This window comes from Callorhinus ursinus, unplaced genomic scaffold (assembly GCF_003265705.2).
Source record: "Callorhinus ursinus isolate GAN/ISIS: 27379988/994484 unplaced genomic scaffold, GSC_fseal_2.0 scaffold28, whole genome shotgun sequence".
Taxonomy (NCBI): Eukaryota; Metazoa; Chordata; class Mammalia; order Carnivora; family Otariidae; genus Callorhinus; species Callorhinus ursinus.
In genome coordinates, this window is record NW_027397090.1 from 20,102,084 (window position 1) to 20,123,703 (window position 21,620).

At 39.1% G+C, this 21,620-nt stretch overlaps 1 protein-coding gene across 1 annotated transcript in view; it reads right to left on the reverse strand.

Moving 5' to 3' along the window:
• ZNF169 (zinc finger protein 169) overlaps nt 1-21,620 on the reverse strand; it is a 165,297-nt gene that overhangs the window by 106,959 nt on the left and 36,718 nt on the right. The window contains exons 4-6 of the mRNA XM_073878212.1: nt 18,211-18,303; nt 16,943-17,022; nt 702-849 (exon numbers count right to left, since the gene is read on the reverse strand). The gene's annotated coding sequence lies outside the window, so the exon portion shown is untranslated. The remainder of the gene's footprint in view (nt 1-701; nt 850-16,942; nt 17,023-18,210; nt 18,304-21,620) is intronic.

Genomic DNA, 21,620 nt, shown 5'->3' on the forward strand with positions numbered 1-21,620 from the left:
ACCAGAACAAAGGTTTTCTTGCCCCATAGTGATGAAGCCAAGAACAGGAGCAGCCCAAGGACAGCAGAGAGGAAGACCAGCACTTCATCAAAATGAAAAACACTTGTTCATCAAAAGACACTGATAAGATTAGATAAGACTATGAAAAGACCACAGACAGAAAATGCTGGCAAAGCTTATATCTGACAAAGGACATGTATCCAAGAACATATAAAGATATCTTATAACTCAAGAAGACAAGCAGCTCCATTAAAAAATGGACAGAAGGGGACGCCTGGGTGGCTCCGTCCGTTAAGTGGCTGCCTTTGGCTTGGGTTGTGACCCTCGGGTCCTGGAAGTGAGTCCTGTATCCAGCTCCCTGCTCAGCGGGGAGTCTGCTTCTCCCTCTGCTGCTCCCCCTGCTAGTGCTCTCTCGCTCTCTCTCTGACAAATAAATAAAATCTTTAAAAAAATGGACAGAAGATTTGAAAATGTGCTTCCCTAAGAATGTATACAAACAGCAAAGTACATGGACAGTGTGTAGCATGTCAAATGTCAATCTAAGTGACAGTGAGATAACACTATGCATCTACTAGAATAGCCGAAATTAAAAAGGCCATCTGCACCAAGCGTTGGTAAGGATGTAGTGTAACTGGAGCTCTCATTGCTGGTGGCAATGCAAAATGGTACACTTACTTTAGAAAACAGTATGTCAGGGGCACCTGGGTGGCTCAGTCGGTGAAGCATCTGCCTTCAGCTCAGGTCATGATCCCGGGGTCCTGGGATCGAGTCCCACATTGGGCTCCCTGCCCAGCGGGAGTCGGCTTCTCCCTCTCCTGCTCAACCTGCTTGTGCTTTCTCTCTCTCACTCTCTCTGTCAAAAAAAAAAAAAAAAACTCTTAAAGAAAACAGTATGCCAGTTTCTTACATAAAATTAAATATTTACTTACTGTATTACCCAGCAATTCTACTCCTATGTATTTATCCAGGAGCACTGAAGATTTTATACTTGAATGTTCATAATAGCCCCAGATTGGAAACAACCCAAATGTGCATCCACTGGTGAGTGGAGAAACTGTGATATGCCCATAGAATAGAATACAAATTAGCAATAAAAAAGAGTACAAATTTGATACATGATGCCTAAGAACCTGGATGAATCACACAATCCATATGCTAAGTGAAAGAATCAGTACAAAAAAGATTACATTCTATATCATTCCATTTATAGATATTCTGAAAAAGGCCACGTTATAGGGCAGAAAACCGATCGGTAGTTGTCAGAAGCTGGGGGTGGTGATGTGGGGATTTACTGCAAAGGGCCATAAGGTGACTCTATGGGGAGATAGAAATGTTCTATATTCTGATTATGGTTGTGGTTACACAACTATATACCTTTTTCAAAGCTCATCAAATTATACAATAAAAATAATTTATTGTATGTAAATTATGTCTAAATAAAACTTTTTTAAAACTATTCCTTAGCTATCAAAATTACAGATGCACACATCAGATGCACATATCCTTGGGCCCAGTAATTCCATTTCAAGAAACATTCTACAGATATACTTGCACATGTGGAATAATTTGTGCACAGGGTAATCATGGCATTGTTTGTGAGGCCTCACTAAAGGGGAATGGGGTAGTTAGTGGTGGGGATGGGAGGGAGACTCTTTGCTTTTCTACATTTTGGATTTTGAATCACTGAATGTATTCTTATTTATTTTTTAAGAACAAAAACTATTGGGGCACCTGGGTGGCTCAGTCCATTAAGCATCTGACTCTTGGTTTCAGCTCAGGTCATGACCTCAGGGTCGTGGGACTGAGACCCGCATCAGCTCTGCGCTCGGTGCGGAGTCTGCTTGCCCCTCTCCCTCTGCTCCTCCTCCATCCCACCCCCCTCTCAAATAAATAAAATCTTTAAAAAAAAGAACAGAATTTTTTTTTTAGCAATCTCCGTGGTCCAGGTGAGAGGTGCTGGTGTCCTGGTCAAGGATTTCCTCCCCTCGGGGCAGTTGCTTATTTATCACATGACCCCAAGCAGGTCATTCCCCTTAATCTCCACATCTGTGAAATGACTCCTTGTTCCTAGGGCCTTCGCTCCTCTCTGGCTGAGTATCATCCTCAGTTTTTCAAAATCCCAGGGGAGCCTCTGAAGTTTGGTTCTTTATGCCACCTTTTCTGTCACACTAGGTTGACGGCACCCCAGGGTGGGAAGCCGTAACTTCTCCTTGGTGCCCTGTGGGACCTGGCCCAGGGTGGGTGCTCGGGCGGCTACTTGATAGTGTCACCACCAGATGGCAGCATGGCCCTGTTCCCGGAGGCCAGGTCTTAGATGCTGGATCTGTCCAATATGGTAGCCTTAAGCCGCATAATGGTTATTGAACACTTGAAATGTGGCTAGTCCTAAATAAGATTATTTTACATGTAAAATATTCATGGGATTTTGAAGACTGAATATGAAAAAGGAACATAAAGTCCCTCATTAATAATATTTTTACATTGATTACATATTGAAACAATATTTTAGATATACTGGTTTACATAAAATACATTTAAATTTCCACTTTTTTTTTTTACTCTTTTTAATGTGACTCTTAGAAAACTTGAACTTACACATGTGATTCACATTATATTTCTACTGGACAGTGCTAGGCTTAGACTCTCTGTAGAACCTCCTTCACACAGAGCCAAGGAGCTGGTGCCCCCGTCTCTGCCCCAAGATGGACAGCCACATGGCACATGGATGTCACAGAACTCCTTCCCCATCACAGAGGTCCAGATCACAGCAAGGCTCCGATCAAGTAGGAGCCTCTGACCATCCTGACTGTTCCTCTCCTCAGTCAGGTCTCATGGGGGAAGAGGTCCCATCCCCACTGGGCACTGGCAGGCCAGCCAATATGCAGCACTTTTCCTGTATTCTCTCACTGACCCCTCCCATCAGCCCAACTTCAGTGAAGAAACAGGATCAGAGAAGTGGAGAAATCTGCCCAAGTTCCCCAGCGGCGACTCACAGAGCTGTCACAAGATGTCACTAGATGCAGACTGTGTCTTCCTCTGCATCACACTGCTATCCTAGCAAACCCACTGGGGCCACAGAGGAAGGAAGGAACTATCCTTCTACATGCTCCTGACTGAGCTAGAAACCTGGACTGCCAGTCATCTCAGTTCTGTTCTGCTCACGGGTCACCTGTGATTTCCTGAAGGCAGCAATGGAGCGGCTTACCTCTCAGGCGATGCCCCCATACTGAACAAGGGGAGAACAGTTGGTTTGTGTCCTCAGACCACACTGTCTGTGAGTGGGACATACTAGAGGGAAGACTGGCCAAGGGAAGCCCAGAGCAGAAGACTTTCCTGGAGGCTGGCTTCATGCCAGACCCTGTGCTATGCACTTTCTTACATTATCTCATTTAATCCACATAGGACCCCACCAAAGTAGGTGCTGTTAACCCAAATTGACAGTTGAGGAAACTAAGGCATAGAGAGATCTATGTGGGCAAGCAGGAGAAGCTGAGACCTTGTGGTCATAGTCTGCTCCTTTCTTGGGTCTTCAGTCTCAGCAGTGTGAGTGTGCAGACATTACCTTTCTGATGGTAGGTGAAGCTGGGTCTTGCAGAGCCCACGAGGGGCATGAAGAGGGAGGGGAACATCTAGAATCTATTCCGACTGAATGACCTCTGAGATGGTTGGAGCAAAACCAGGAGAAAGATGCCCAGCAGGGAATGCAGATGCCCATGTCTTTTCCTTTCAAACCACTTTGGTAGATTCTTCTTCACCTACTGAATAAGAACCAGGTATCCTAGACCTGCACTTATGGTCCCAACAGTTCAGCTGTGGATGATACTCTAGCCTCACCTTCCACAATACACATCTTTCATGCAGCCCAGTAGCCTGCTCCCGCTTCACACACATGCAACCTTGCTTACCTGTCCCCTGGCCTCTGCTCCCTTTATGTTCCCCCTAGAAATGTTCTCTCCCATACAACCTGCAACAGCCCTCTCTGTCTTTGCCTGTCCTTAGCTTGCCCACTGTTCAAGGCACAGCCAGAGCATGCATGGGCTAAACATAACAATTAGGTGTGCTTGACAGACAGGTAAGTTTTGTGCAGGACTGTCAGGAGACTTGAATGCTAAGATAATTAATCTAGAGAGAGCTTCTAGCACTGAAGAGCAAGCAAAGGTTTGGGGGCAGGAGAGAGACCTTAAAAGCATGGTCTTTTGGAATATGAGGCAAAGGTGAAGCAGAGGTCCCAGGGAAGCTATTCAGAGACCACAGAACTCGGTGATTTCAAACAATGCTGTAGGCATCCCAGATGTGGGTTCCAGTCTAGTCCTGATGCAAACCAACAACATGGCCTTGGCAGGTCACTTCTGGTGTGACAAATACACATCACAAACATAGTATTTAATTCTTACAATCACTCTGGGATTATATGCTATTTTTATCTCCAGCTTACAAATAAAGAAACTGAGGCTTTTGGATGTTGTACTATTTCTCTAATACCACATAGCTGGTAAGGGTTGGTAGCAGGAATCCATAGGCCACATCTGTAATAAGAAGAGCACAGATACCTCAAGTGCTCACCCAGGACATCTATAGATACTAAACTTCAAGTGACGGCCCTGAACCAAAACATGGAAGTACCAATGGAGAGAAGACCAAGGCTCCACAGTTATTGAAGCTTTATCATTAGCAGTAATATATGTCTGTGGACTGTACATGTTATAGAGCTCATTCACATCCATTATTCCAGAAGAATCTCCTGAGAGAATTGTGAGCAGAATTTAAATTCCCTGCTTTGCAAGAAGAGAAGCAGAGGCATTTCTGGTAGAGGGTAGTGCCACTCCTGCACAACATTCCACAGTGCCTTTCCCACTGCTATCAGTCAGGGCTCATGGGGAGGAGGTCAACCAGACCCTCCTCAGCTTAAGCAAAAGGGGAGGATGGCAGGATGATGGAGTGGCAATGTCCCTGGACCTCAGCATCAATTAAGACTGGGACTCAGGAGACACCCAAGATCTTGCATTCCTGCTTAGGACATAAAGTCATGGGGAACTATCTCTCTTACCCTTAAGATCAGTAACAACAACAAAAGCCAGATACCCTACAAAATCATAGGTTTAAAAAAAAATGATGGGAAAGGAAAAAAAGAGAGAGGGGGAAGCAAACCATAAGAGACTCTTAACTATGGAAAGCAAACTTAGGGTTGATGGAGGGAGGTGGCGGGGGTGGGGGGATGGCTAAATGGCTGATGGGTATTAAGGAGGGCACTTGTTATGATGAGCACTGGGTGTTATATGTAAGTGATGAATCACTAAATTCTACTCCCGAAACCAATATTATGCTATATGTTAACTAACTAAAATTTAAACAAAAAATTGAAACAACAACAAAATGATGGTTTAGCCCATCAGAAAGCTGAAGTCATCAAGAAACCTACTACGTTAAAATACAGAAAGTTACAGAGTCCTCTTGAAAGAAAAGGCACCCCAGTTATTTTATCATTGCAAGAGCTGCATGAAGAGGAGGAGGGTGCCACAGATATGGGTAGGAAGACTTTCTGAAAGCCAAACGGGGGCTGGTTTGACAATTTAGAATCTTCAGTAGCACCAGATGTAAAGGGAGCCTACAGCTACTGCACAGCGGTTTTCTTTTCCTTTTTCTTTTTTAAGATTTTATTTATTTGACAGAGAGAGACAGAGCAAGAGAGGGAACACCAGCAGGGGGAGTGGGAGAGGGAGAGGCAGGCTTCTCTCTGAGCAGGGAGCCTGATGTGGGGCTCGATCCCAGGACCCTGGGATCATGACCCCAGTCAAAGACAGACGCTTAACGACTGAGCCACCCAGGTGCCCCAGCTGTTTTCAACAGGCTTTCACTGAGTGCTCTTGAGAAAGACTTGGGGCAGAGGATGTGGTCCATATATACAATGGAATATTACTCAGCCACAGAAAGGATGAATACCCAACTTTTGCATCAACATGGATAGGACTGGAGGAGATGATGCTAAGTGAAATAAGTCAAGCAGAGAAAGTCAATTATCATACGGTTTCACTTATTTGTGGAACATAAGGAATACCATGGAGGACATTAGGAGAAGGAAGGGAAAAATGAAGGGGGGGAAGTCGGAGGGAGAGACGAACCATGAGAGACTGTGGACTCTGAGAAACAAACAGGGTTCTAGAGGGGAGAGGGGTGGGGGGATGGGTTAGCCCAATGATGGGTATTAAGGAGGGCACGTACTGCATGGAGCACTGGGTGTTATATGCAAACAATGAATCATGGGTCACTACATCAGAAACTAATGATACATTGTATGGTGACTAACATAATATAATAAAATTAAATTAAATTAAAAAAAAAAGACTGGGGGGGCAGAGCAACAGAGCTGAAAGAGGCTTCCTCTGAGGCACAGACACTCATAGACAGCTGAAAAAAATGGAACAAAAAAGGAAAACAGAAGAACTCCACAGGAACTCTGGCCATTACACTGGGTATGGGTGGTGGTCCACAGAATGGGGACAGGTCAGGGAGATAAGAGAATTGGCCATGGGGGCAGGCAGCATTTGCTGAAGTCTGGGGGCAGGGGGAGGACTGAAGGGACTCTAAGACACTCAGGATCTTACAAGAAATAGGCGGTGGCCTCTACAGCTGTCAGCTTCAACACAAGAAAGACTCTTGACCCAGAATTGGCCCCGATAGTGGAACAAACAAACAGAAACTAAAATAACAAAAACAGCTGACTATTTTAAGGAATCTAGTGGAAAGAGAGAACAACATGAACAGTGGGGAATTTTGGCGTACAGTTGAAAACTTTTTTTCTTCAAAAAGAAATGCTAGAAATAAAAGATACATCAGAGAAGAAACAAATCTTTCAATGGACTTAGCAGCATGATACAGCAAAGAATAGGTAAACTCAAGATAAGTCAAAAGAAAGTACTCAAATTGAAACACAAAAAGTAAAGAGTGGAAAAATAATGTTAAGAAGATTTTTTAATGAATAATAATACATCAAAAACAAGTGGGTTTATCCCAGAAATGCCATTCACTTAACATTTGAAAGTCAACGTAAAACCCCATATTTAATAAGCTGAAAGAGGAAAAAAAAGATCATTTAAACAGACACAGAAAAAGTAATTGACAAAGTCTAATCCATTCATAATTTGTAAAAGCTGTCAGCAACCTATGAACAGAAGGAAACTTTCTCAACCTGTGAAACCTATAGTTGATATCATACTGAATGAAAGCTTTCTCTCCTAACAGCAGAAACAAGACAAGGATGCCCAGGATGTCCACTCTCACCACTTCTATTCAATGATGAATTGGGGGACAGTGAAAAAGTGCAAAACAATAAATAAAAGGCACCCAAAATGGAAAGGAAAAAGTAAAAATGTCTTTGTTTTTTGGCATGACCATCTATGTAGACAATCCAATGATTAATTCCAAGGAAACTAGTAAGTTTAGCAACTTGCGAAAAAGATTCTTTTAATTCTTTTAAATGTGTTTTTATAATGAACATTTTTATAAAGAATGATCAGAAATTAAGTTTATTACAATAATATTTATAATATCATCAAAAACAAAATTCTGACAGATAAATATGAAAAAATATTTCTAAGATCTAGAACTACAAAACATTGCTTTTAAAAGATGTTTTAAGGGGCACCTGGGTGGCTCAGTCAGTTAAGCATCCAACTCTTTTTTTTTTTTAAGATTTTATTTTTATTTATTTGACACACAGAGAGAGACAGCAAGAGAGGGAACATAAGCAGGGGGAGTGGGAGAGGGAGAAGCAGGCTTCTCACTGAGCGGGGAGCCTGACACAGGGCTCGATCCCAGGACCCTGGGACCACGACCTGAGCTGAAGGCAGATGCTTAACAACTGAGCCACCCAGGCACCCCAAGCATCCAACTGTTGATTTCAGCTCTAAGTCATGATCTCAGTTGTGAGATCAAGCCCTGTGTTGGGCTCCATGCTGGGCGCAAAGCCTGTTTAAGATTCTCTCTCCCTCTCCCTCTGCCTCTCCTCCCGCCTCCCTGTCTTAAAAAAAAAAAAAGACATTTTAAAAATACTTTGTTCATGTATAGGAAGATGCAATGTTATTAAGATGTTAATTCTCCCTAAATTGATCTACTGATTCACTAAAACTCCAACCAATATACCAGAAGATATTTTTTTTAGGAATTGACAAGCTGATTCTAAAATTCATTTGGGAATGCAAAAATCTAGAAGAAACTAAACTACTTTAAAAAAACAGAACAAAGTTGTAATTTCAAGACTAAGAAAATCTAATTTCAAGACTTACTGGAAAGCCACAGCGATCAAGACAGTGTGGTGTTGACATCAAGATAGACAAATAGTAAATGGGACAGAATTGAGAGTCTAGAAATAGATCCACACATATACAGAAAACTGGGTTTTGACAAAAATACAAAGGCAACTCAGTGGATAAAGGATAATCTTTTCAACAAATAGGGCTGGAATAATTATATACCCACATGCAAAACAAAAAAAAGGAACTTCAGTCCATACCTCCCACCATATTAAAAATTAATTCAGAATAGATTATAGACCTAATCAGAAAACCCAAAACTATAAAACGTACAGCAGAAATTCAGCACAGTTATAGGATACAAAATAAAATACAAAAATGAATTACATTTCTATATACTAACAACACACATTTGGAAACCAAAATTAAAACCACAATACCATTTAAAATTTTTCCAAAGAAACTGAAATAATTAGGTATAAGTCTAATTAAACATGTATAGGATCTGTATGATGAAAATATAATATGCTGGTAAAAAAGAATCACAGAACTCCTATAAATGAAGAGACACACCGTGACCATGAACTGGAAAACAACACAGTAAAAATGTCAATTTTACCTAAATTCATTGTTAGGTTCAATGCAATTCCTAGCAAAACCCCAGCAAGGTTTTGTGAATTTATTCTAAAGTTAAATGGAAAGGCCACAGGATCTAAATAGCTAAAATAATTAAAAAGAAGAATAAGAAAGTGGGAACTTACTATATAGTTCCAGTAATCAAGACAATGTGATGCTGGCAGCAGGTTAGATGCATAGATCAACAGAAGGGCCTAGAGATCCCAAAATAGATCTATTTGAAATACCCAACTGATTTTTTACAAAGGTGCAAAAGTATTGTGATGGAAGATTTGCTTTTTTGGCAAACAGTGCTGGAGCAATTGGACATTCCTGGGGAGGGAGGGAATGAATCTCAAACTAACCCTCACACCTTATATAAAAACTAACTCAAAATGGATCACAGACTTAAATGTAATGCATAAAACTTTTACCAAAAGAGGGGGAGAGAGAGAGAGGGAGAGGTGGAGGGGGAGGCAAACCATAGGAAACTCTTGACTGTGGAGAACAAACCGGGGGTTGTGGAGGAAGGTGGGTGGGCGATGGGCTAAGTGAGTGATGGGTATTGAGGAGGGCACTTGTGATGAGCCCTGGGTGTTGTATGTAGGTGATGAATCACTAAATTCTATGCCTGAAACCAAAAAAAGGAGAAAAGGCTTTGAGAACTAAGACAAACAGGATTAGGCCTAGAATTCTTAGCCTTGACACAAAAAGCATGATTCATAAAAAGGAACTTTCATAAACTGAACACAATCAAAATTTTAAACTCTCACTTTGTAAAAGAGAATAAAAAGGCAAGCTACCAGCTGGGAGAAAATAATTTCAAACTACAAATTCAACAAAAGACTTGTATCTAGAATATCTAAAAACTCAAAAGCAAAAAAATCAAACAACCCAATTTTTAAAAAGGTCAAAAAAAAACCACAAAAAAACATTTCACTGAAGAAGATATACAAATGACAAATAAGCACATGAAAAGATGGTCAATATCATTAGCCATTAGGGAAATACAAATTAAAACTACAGTGAGGTTCAAAACAGGCAAAATAAAAGTAGTATTAACACCAAATGCTGGGGAGGGTGTGAAAAAACTGGATTGCTCATACATTGCTATTGGGAATGTAAAATGATACAATTACTCTGGAAAAGAATATGGCAGTTTCTTATAAAACTAAGTATGTCCCTACCATATGGCCCATAAATTATGCTCTGTAGTATTTATCACAGAGAAACAAAAAATTATACTCACACAAAAACATGTGCATAAATGTTCACAGCAGCTTTGTTCTTAATGGCCAAAAACTAGGAACAATGAGTGAATGCTACTCAGCCATCAGTAGTGACACAGCAGCTTGGATGGATACAAGGGAATTATGCTAAGTGAAAAAAGCCAACCTCAAATGGTAACATACAAATAATTTCACTTAGGGGCACCAGGATGGCTCAGTTGGTTGAGCATCCAACTCTTGGTTTCAGCTCAGGTCATGATCTCAGGGTTCTGAGATTGAGCCCTGTGACGGGCTCCACACAAAATGGGGAGTCTGCTTCCCCTCTCTCTCTCTCCCTCTGCTCCTCCCCCTGCTCATGCACTCTCTCTCTCACTGAAATAATTAAATATTTTATTTATTTTTAAATATATTTTAAAAAATATTTTATTTATTTATTTGACAGAGAGAGACACAGCGAGAGAGGGAACACAAGCAAGGGGAGTGGGAGAGGGAGAAGCAGGCTTCCCACAGAGCAGGGAGCCTGATGCGGGGCTCGATCCCAGGACCCCAGGATCATGACCTGAGCTGAAGGCAGATGCTTAACGACTGAGCCACCCAGGTACCCCTATTTTTAAATATCTTTAAAAAATAATTTCACTTCCATAACATTCTGGAAATGCTAAAATTATGGAAATGGAGATCACATTAATGATTATCAGGGATGAGGAAGAGGGAGGAAGAAAGGTAGCTGTGGCTATAAAAGGACAGTGATCCTTATGATGAAACTCTTTTGTATCTTGACTGTGATGCTAGTCACATGAATCTACACATGTGATAAAATCACATAAAACTACACACACACATTCACACACACACACACACACACACACACACACACAAATGAGGGCCTGGAAAACATGAAATCTAAACAAGGCTGATGGGTTGTACTGATGTTAATTTCTTGGATGTGACATTGTAGTGCAATTATGTAAGATGTTACCACTGTGGAAAATGGGTGAAGAGTATTTGTGATCCCTCTGTATTATTTGTTAAGTTGCATGTGAGTCTACAATTATCTTAAAACAAAAAGGTTAAGGAACAACAACAAAACCTTATAAATAAAACACAAGAGAACATCGTTATGACCTTAGGTTAGGCAAAGATTCCTTAGATACAACATCAAAAGCATGAGCCATAAGAAAACCAATTAATAAATTGGTCTTCATCAAAATAAAAAACTTCTGATCTTCAAAAGACCTTGTTAAGAAAAATGGGAAAGAAACCACTGGCTGGAAAAAAAAATGTATTTGCAAATCAAATATCTGAAAAAGAACTCATATCCAAATGTAGAAACACTCAAAACTCAATTAACAAGGACTCATATGACTCATTTCTTAAAATGGGCAAAAGTTTGAACAGAAATTCTACCAAAGAAGATGTACAGATAACAAATAAGCACATGAATTAGAAACTCAACATCATTAGTCATTAGGGAAATACAAATGAAAACCACACTAAATACCACCACACACCTATTGGAATGGCTAAAATTGAGGGGGCACAAGGAAACTTTTGGAGATGATGGAGTGATGGTTTTATGTATGGCATACATATGTCAAAACTTACTAAATTTTCAATTTTATATCAAATTTTAATGTATACTTTATCAAAATTTAAGTTATGTTTTATTTTATTTTTATTTTATTTTTATTGTTATGTTAATCACCATACATTACATCATTAGTTTTTGATGTAGTGTTCCATGATTCATTGTTTGTGCATAACACTTAAGTGTATATTTTAAATATGTGTTATTTATGCTAAGTGAAATAAGTCAGTCAGAGAAAGACAAATACCATATGATTTCACTCATATGTGGAATTTAAGAAGCAAAACAGATGAACATAGGGGAAGGAAAGGAAAAATAAAATAAGACAAAAACAGAGAGGGAGTCAAACCATAAGAGATTCTTAACTCTAGGAAACAAACTGAGGGTTGGAGGAGTGGTGGGTGGGGGAAGAGGGCAACTGGGTGATGGGCAATAAGGAAGACACTTGATGTAATGAGCACTGGGTGTTATATGCAACTGATGAATCACTAAATTCTACCTTTGAAACTAATAATACAGTATATGTTAATTAAATTGAACTTAAGTAAAAAAAAATTTAAAATATGTGTCATTTGTTACATGTCAATTATTATTCAATAAAGCTGTTTTTTAAAAATGGAATACAGCCTCTGAAGCATGTGACACAATACCAGTCTAACCTATGTATTGTTGAAGTACAAGAAAAAGAATGGGACAGATGAAATATTTGAAGATATGATGGCCAAGATTTAACAAAATTAGTGAAATACAGCCACCCATGAATCCAACATGATCTATGAAACACAAGCAGACAAATGCAAAGAAGTCCACATATAGTCACAGTCTAGTCAAACTACTAAAAACAAAAGATAACAAAATTCTGAAAGCAGCCAGGAAAAAAAAAAAAAGACATAATACATGTACAGGAACAGTGAGGAGAAGAGAAATGACTGACATCTCATCAGAAGCAATGACAGCCAGAAGACAATGGAAACACATCTTTGAAGAGATGAAAGACAAAGAGTGTTAGCTTACAATTCCATATCCAGTGAAAATACTCTTCAAAAATGAAGGCAAAATAAAGATACTATCAGACAAAGGCTGAAAGATTTTGTCTCTAGTACACCACACCTATACAAGATGTGAAAAGTCCTTTAGGGTAAAAAAGAAAGGATACCAGGGAGAAACTCAGTTCTACAGGGAGAAATGAAACACCAGACAATGTAGTATCTTTTTGAAAGACATACCATTATGTCAGCTGGATCTTCTAGAAAGTAAATGACAAGATAGAGTTAGGAGTGCAAGAGGTTTATTGAGGGTGATGTCTTTGAAAGATAAGAAGAGGGGTCAGAATTTGGCAGGGGAAGCCTTTAGACCACGATGTAAGTTGAACATCTGAGAAAGGAATGGGAAAGGGAGCAGGATTTGGCAGAAAGTTCTTTTGAAATTTTAGCCAGTCTAATAGGGAGCTCCATAGCAAAGCAAACCCACCAGAGAAGCCATACACTGTGCTGGAATGGTCAAGTCCTGGCCAGCCCACCATGCTTATTCATTAGCTGCAGGCTGCCTAAGGAACCATGACCTCAGTTCTAAAGCTGAGGCAGGTCCTGGATGTTCTTTAACCAGAGGCTCTCAAATAATTGCACTTCTCACAGCTGAACAGTGAGTGTTTTCTTAAAGGCAGCTCTGAACAGCACACCTAGTCTATGGATTCCTAAACTGTATAAGCAAAAAGAGCAACATAACATGGGAATTTTAGTCTATAGTGAAGTAACATATATGACCACAAAGGCACAGAGTACGGGAGGGTGCCAGTTAGAAATACCCTGTATAAAGTTCCTATATTGCCCATGAAACAACATATTATATTTTAAAGGTAGACAGTGATAAGTTACATATGTATATGGTAATCTCCAGAGTAGTGGCTCCAAAATTTTTTGGTTTCAGGACTCCTTTAGACACTTAAAAAATTATTGAGGATACCAAAGAATTTGTTTAAATGGGTTAAATCTATCACTGTTTACACATTAAAAATTAAGACTGAGAAAATTTTAAAATACTTACTTTAAAATAATAATAAGCATATTACATGTTAAAGTGGATTTTATGAAAAATAACTATTTTTTCAAAACAAAAAAGTGGTGTAAGAGTGGCATTGTTTTACATTTGCAAATCTCTCTTTAATATCTGACTTAAAAGAAGACAAGTATATTCTCATATCTACTTTTTGGTTTGTGGTGATAACACTTTTTTTGTTGAAGTATATGATCAAAATCTAGCCTCATACCAATATGTAGTTGGAATGTGAGAGTTGTTTTAATAGTTTTTTTAAAGATTTTATTTATTTCACTGAGAGAGTGAGAGAGGGAACACAAGCAGGGGGAGTAGGAGAGGAAGAAGCAGGCTTCCCACTGAGCAGGGAGCCTGACATGGGGCTTGATCCCAGGACCCTGGGATCATGACCTGAGCCGAAGGCAAATGCTTAACGACTGAGCCACCCAGGCACCCTTTGTTTTAATAGTTTTTAAAGATAATTATGGGTATTCTACTTTGATACTGTGCTGAAATTCAACAACTGGTGGTTTCTTAAAGTAATGCAATGTGGAATCTGAATACCTATCAATAAATTCTCATATTGTTTAAATTAAAATCCATTAGGCTAATAGTAATCAAAACAGTATGGTACTGGCACAAAAATGGACACATAAATCAATAGAATAGAATAGAAAACCCAGAAATAAACCCACACTTATGTGGTCAATTAATCTAGACAAAAGAGGTAAGAATATGCAGTGGAAAAAAAGACAGTCTTTTCAACAAATGGTGTTGGGAAAACTGGACAGCTGCATGCAAAAGAATGAAACTGGACCACTTTCTTACACCATACATAAAAATAAACTCAAAATGGATTAAAGACATAGATGTGAGACCTGAAACCAAAAAAAAAAAAACAAAAACAAAAACAAAAAACTCCTAAAAGAAAACATAGACAGTAATCTCTTGAAAATCAGTCTAAGCAATATATTTATGGATATGTCTCCTCAGGCAAGGGAAAAAAATCAAAATAAACTATTGGAACTACACCAAAATAAAACACTTTTGCACAGAAAAGGAAACCATCAATAAATCAAAAAGGCCAACTACTGGAAGATATTTGCAAATGATATACCCAAAAGGGGTTAGTATCCAAAATATATAAAGAATTCATAAACTCAACAACAAAAAACAAACAAAACCCACAAACAACCCAATCTTAAAATAGGCAGAGGACCTAAACTGACATTTTCCCGGAGAAGACATAGAGAAGGCCAACAGACACATTAAAAGATGCTGAACATCACTCGCCATCAGGGAAATGCAAATCAAAACCATAATGAGCTATCACCTCACACTGGTCAGAATGGCTAATATCAAAAAGACAAAAAACGTGTTGGTGAGGATGTGGAGAAAAAGGAACCCATGGGCACTGTTGATGGGAATGCAAACTGGTGCAGCCACTGTGGAAAACAGTATGTAAGTTTCTCAAAAAATTAAAAATAGAAATATCATATAATCTAGTAATTCCACTACTATGTATTTACCCAAAGAAAATGAAAAGACTAATTTGAAAAATATGTGCATCCCTATGTTTATTGCAACATGATTTACAAGAGCCAAGAAAAAGCAGCAGCCCAAGTGTCCATCGGTAGGTGAATGGATAAAGAAAATATGGTATATATACAATGGAATATTACTCAGCCATAAAAAGAACGAGATGTTGCCATTAGCAATAACATGGATGGACCTAGAGGGTATTAAGCTAAGTGAAATAAATCAGACAGAAAAAGACAAATACCATATGATTTCACTAATGTGAAATCTAAAAACTAAAACAAATGAACAAACACACAGACTTTTAAATACAGAGAAGAAACTGGTGGTTTCCAGAGGGGTGGGCAGGGGTGGGTCAAATAGATAAAGGGATTAAGAGGTACAAACTTCCAGTTATAAAATACAGAGATGAAAAATCACAGAGATGAAAAGTACACCAGAGAGAACACAGTCAATAATACAGTAATAACCCTGCAAGATGACCAATATCTATATCTATCATGGTGAGGATTGAGTAATGTATAAATTGTGAAGTCAGTATATTTTATACCTGAAATGAATACAACACTGTATGTCAATTATACTTCAATAGTAATTTTAAAATCCATTAGCCTATTTTTACACTTTGAATAGATCTTTTATACATGATTTTGTTACATCATGCATTGGTTATTTGGAAAATTTTGGTTTACTGAGAAATGTAGGTCTTTCAAATGTTAACACATTTCATTATATAATATCAAAAAATATCATTAATATCACCATTGATCTAATAAGAAACATATCTAAATATTGGGAAAGTGCCAAACTCTCACACATTTATGAATTTCCACAATTCTTTTTTTTAAATCTCCATAATTCTAAATTTTACTTGAAAGATCAAATTGTATCATTAGGAACATATAGTGTCAGAGATGACAGTCTCATCTTACTCATCTTTGAGAAATTGTCTGCCAAATACCCAAGTCTGAGTATTCATATTTTTATCTGTCAGTAGTTTTTCAAGGAAGAAATGATTTTCCCATGAGGAAAAATTAGCTACTTCAATCACAAACACAAATAATTGCTCAAAAATGCTTTCTGCTACTTCCCATTTTGTCACACAGAGTATTAAAAAGTCACGTATTCAAGGGTCAAGATTTAAATAGGATTAATAAATTTTATTTCATCAACAGAAATCATAAGTGACACTGGCTTTTTTTTTTTTTTTTAAAACCTTTTAAGTGTGTGGCAGTAAAGAATGACTACTAGTACAGTTTGGTGCCACTACCTTGATTCATGCTAAATGGATCAATAGTTTTGCTTATTGCTTTGTACCATCTGTGTGAAGTTAAGACATTTAAAAAGGCAAACAGCATCTGAAATGTACTATAAAAATAATAAATTATAAAAATAACTTAATCTTTGGATCTTCTAAAGAATCTTGGGGCCCCTTAGGAGGTCCATGGGCCACACTTTGAAAAATGCTGTTTGTCAACTGATCAGGTAATGTGCCATCTTCTTAGTTAGGGTTCTCCCAAATGTCAGTATTTGGAGATCTTTTCTCTGGGGCAGGTGTTTCTACAACCCCCTGCCTTGAAGGGATAAGAATGAGATGAGAATTCACCAGCAAAAGGAGTTCTGTGAAAATAAAGGGGCTAAGAGTTTCAATATTCAAACTCTCCCCCAACATTCCAGTATATTACTCCTACCTCATTCCTGGAAGTCAGACCTCTCTGGTTCAATTTCTCCATAGAAGACACCTCCTGGAAAATTTCACCCGTCTTCATGGCTAGAATAAAGAAACTCTGGATTGGACTATGTTGTGTTCAGATTTAAACAATCCCTCCTCATTGCTTGCCAATCCTTCATGGTGTCTGGTACTTTCAATTCATCAACTTTCCTAGCCACAGTTCATGAACAACTCGTATAATGAAAGGTCAGGATACACATGAATCTGCCGAGATCAGGTCAGAGCTGATACTCCATCTCTGATGCCCTGTTGGCCACTTTTACAGCCACTGGATGATCATCCTGTGCACACGGTCTCTATCCACACAAAACCTTCCTCTGCTTTTCTTGACTTCAGGTCTGTGGTAGATGCTAGAATGTGCCACCTAGATCCCTCTTCAAGAATGAAGAATCATTATCTCAGCTGCTGGAGGTACAATTGGCAGGCAACCCTCAGTCCCAGACTGTTTTGGAGATTGCCTTGGCTGCAGACAGTCAGTTCATACTAGGTGTATCGCCTTTACAGACTGGTCCCAGCATTCAATAACTGATCAACATGTGAGCCTAAAACCCAACTCTCTTATCCCAAGTCAGGGCAACTCTGAAAGGCCATCTGAGTTCCACAGACCCTAATGTATGTGGCTGGCTGTAGTCATTGTTAAGTATCCCTACTCAATGTCTCTGCCCAGTCCTGCTTCCTTCCCTCTTCTAAAATGTTGATCCTGAGAGCAAAAATAATAAATGTTCTGCAAACTAGCCTCTACCTCAGAGTCCACTTTCTGGGGAATTCATCTAATCTGTGACCAGGTCAAAATGATGTCTTAGTTTTATTTGTAAGATCACTTCCATATCATTACTTCTTCCTTGGGCACCATCCTGCAAATGTGTACATAGATTCAAAAAAGCAGAGTTCCAGTCTCAAGAGGTTATGGTACATTCCAGAATTACAGGGTAAAAAGAACAAGTAGCTTCATGCCTCACTTTACCTCTTCTGTGAAATGGATTACTTGCCCAACTCAAAATAATTGTGTGAAAAGCACTGGAGTCCTATCTCTGCCTCTCACTAGTTATATGACCTCATATAAATCATCTCATTCCTCTGGGATTGATTCCTCATCTGTAATGATGTCTACTACTTATTGAACAAATGCTGAGTGTTACATGCATAATTTTCCATTGCCTACATAACCATGTTTGAGGTGCATATTGTCATCATGATGCTGGAGCTTAGGAAGGCAAAGTAGCTCACCTGAGATCACAAAGCTCTTAGTTGCTGGTTCTCAATTCAAACTGAATTCCAGGCTGTTCCAAAGTCTGAGCTCTTAGCAATATCTTCTGCAATCTAAAACAGAGGAACAGTGTTAATAATGGCCCTGCTAGTGCAATGGTGCTACATGTAAAAAGAGGGAAATGAGGGTGCCTGGGTGGCTCAGATGTTAAGCATCTGCCTTCAGCTCAGGTCATGATTCCAGGGTCCTGGGATCGAGCCCCACATTGGGCTCCCTCCTCGGCGGGAAGCCTGCTCTCCCTCTCCTGCTGCTTGTGTTCCTGCTTTTGCTATCTCTCTCTGTCAAATAAATAAATAAAATCTTAAAAAAAAAAAGAGGGAAATGAGGGAAGGATTGTGGAATGACTTTGTGACTAGTAAAATACTGGACAAGTGATACTAATAACTCAGTAGTGTTGAGAAGGGAAAGGCTTTATTTGCTATGTTGATGAAAGAAAGGGCTGGCTTATTCCAGCAGGTCCATGTAAAAGGAAACTAGCATTTGCAATACAAAAATGTTCAGTTAATCAAGACACCAATCTGGAGCCAACATAGAGCTACCCTTGAGCATCTTTCCAGAACTGATTGCTGGGATGCTAATTTGAATTAAAACCTTGTTTCTACAAAAGAACATCTTTCATAATGCTAAGAATTAAGATTCTTAGGAAGATGGGATTCCAACATGGGAAAGTTAGGAGCTCAGTAAATCTCCAAAAATAAAACAAAACAATAAAACTGGATAAAAATTGTCAAAAACCAATGATTTCAGGACTCCGAAAATTGACAAAAAGACAACAAACTTAGAATTTAGTCATGAAAAACTACCGAATGATGCAGTATGTGGCATTACTACTGGGACTGCTCCTATTTCCCCACCCAGCTGGGTCAGTTTCAGTTTTATAAGGGTGGGGCAAGCCTTGAAAACCAAAAGACTCACTGCGAGGGAGACTTACTTTCTTTGGAGAATGCAAAAACAAACAAACAAACAAACAAACAAACACCCCTACACCCAACAATGTTATCAGAAGAGTAGCATCTAGGTAGCAAAAAGGGTGGGGGGAATACCAGTGAACCAACTACTCTGGGACTTCAGTCTTGGCTAGGGAAAGCAAAGGACCAAAAGACTAGCCAGAAATTTAACAAGGATACAAATGGAGCACCTTAATGAGCTCTCCACCTGCCCCAGGCTTACTGGAGGGCTGCAACATGTGCAGGAGAAACCAGAGGGAATTTGAGCCACCCATACATTCTTGGATGACCGTAAAAGTGTCCACACATGTGGAAACATGAGATGGCCCAAGAGAAATAAAAGCTAAAGGGGACTTGAAAATGGCCTGAACTTTGAATACATTCCCCAAACTATGCATAGATATATTAGCAATGAGTGGGAAACTTACTGGCTCAAGGTTTTTGAACAGAACCTCTGACTAATCTTTGGCAGACAACTAAGATATGCTGAAGCAGAAGCAACTTCTAGAAAGCCAGGCCTACAAAAAATAAATAAATAAATAAATAAATAAAGTGAGCATAGACACCCACAGCTACACATTGTCAGGAAGATGAACACCACAGAATTAGTCCAGACTGGTTTACTAAACAAAAAACAAACAGCAACAACAATAACCCTCAGGGGAAAGAACAAGAATCCACAGTTCCTGCAAAATTTTGTCTAAAATGCCAACTTTTACACAAAAGAATTACCAGATATGTAAAGAAATAGTGTGAATAATACTTAGGAAATAAAGCAATCAGTAGAAACTATCTTTGACTAATCTCAGACAATGGAATTGGCAGACAAAGATGTACAAGAAAACTATTTTAAATATATATATTTCAAAGAAATAAAGGAAACCACATCTAAATAATTAAAGGAATAAATGATGACAGTGCTCAAGTAGAGAATATCATTAAGAAAAAGAAATTGTTTTTAAAAACAACACAGCGGAAATTCTGAGATGAAAAATTATAGTAACTGAAATGAAAATTTTACCAGCAAGTCTCAAGAAAAGATTTGTGATGGTGAAAGAAAGAATAAATAAACTTGAAGACAGTTCAATGGAAATATTCCAATAAGACAAGCAGAGAGAAAATGATTTTTTTTTTTTAAATGGACAGTGCCGGGGCCGCTGGATGGCTCAGTTGGTTAAGCATCAGCCTTTGGCTCAGGTCATCATCCTAGGGTTCTAGGCCTACGTTGGGCTCCCTGCTCAGTGAGGAGCCTGCTTCTCTCTTTCCATCTGCCCCTCCCCCTTGCTCGTGTTCTCTCTCTCTTTCTCAAATAAAATCTTTTTTTTTAAATGCCCATGGGACATTATTTATTTGAGAGAGAGAGAGAATGAGAGAGAGAGAGAGTACATGAGAGGGGGGAGGGTCAGAGGGAGAAGCAGGCTCCTTTGCTGAGCAGGGAGCCTGATGTGGCACTCGATCCCGGGACTCCAGGATCATGACCTGAGCTGAAGGCAGTTGCTTAACAAACTGAGCCACCCAGGTGCCCTCAAATAAATAAAATCTTTTTAAAAAATAAACAGTGCCACAGAAAAGTGTGAAACAACATCAAATGCACCAAAATATATGTAATGGAGCTCTAGAAGTAGAAGAAACAGAGCTGTGCAGAAAATACATATTTGAAGAAATGATGGCCAAAACCTTCCCAAATTTGATGAAAAATGTTAATTTGCATACCTAAGAAGCACAACGTGCTTCTTAGAGACTCACACCTATACACATCACAGTTAAACTGTTGAAATCCAAAGGCAAAGGGAAAATCTTGAAACCAGCAAGAGAAAAAGATGCATTGCATATAGAACAATACAATTAATAGCTAACTTCTCATCAGAAACAACAGAAATCAGAGACAGCAAGAGGACATGTGGCAACTAAGAATTCTATATCCAGGAAAACTATCCATCACAGAAGAAAGGAGAAATAAAGATAGCATAGAGTTCTTCTGTAGGAATTTTTAGGTTGCAAATTAGACTTCCTTAATAGTTATAGAGCTGTTCAAATTACTCCATACTGGGTGGGTTTTGGTAGTTTGTGTTTTTCAAGGAAGCAGTTTATTTCATCTAAGTGGTAAGATTTATGGGTGGATATTCTTTTAGTTATCCTTTTGGATATCCTTTGTTTCATTCTCTCTTTTTTAAAAGATTTTATTTATTTGAGAGAGAGAGAGTGAGAAAGGGAGGGAGCATGAGAAGGGGGAGGGCCAGAGGGAGAAGTAGACTCCCTGCTGAGCAGGGAGCCCAATGCGGGACTTGATCCTGGGACTCCAGGATCATGACCTGAGCTGAAGGCAAACGCTTAACTGACTGAGCCACCCGGGCATCCCCAGAATACACATTCTTTTCAAATGCCCGTGGGACATTCTCCAGAACAGAACACATATTAGGACA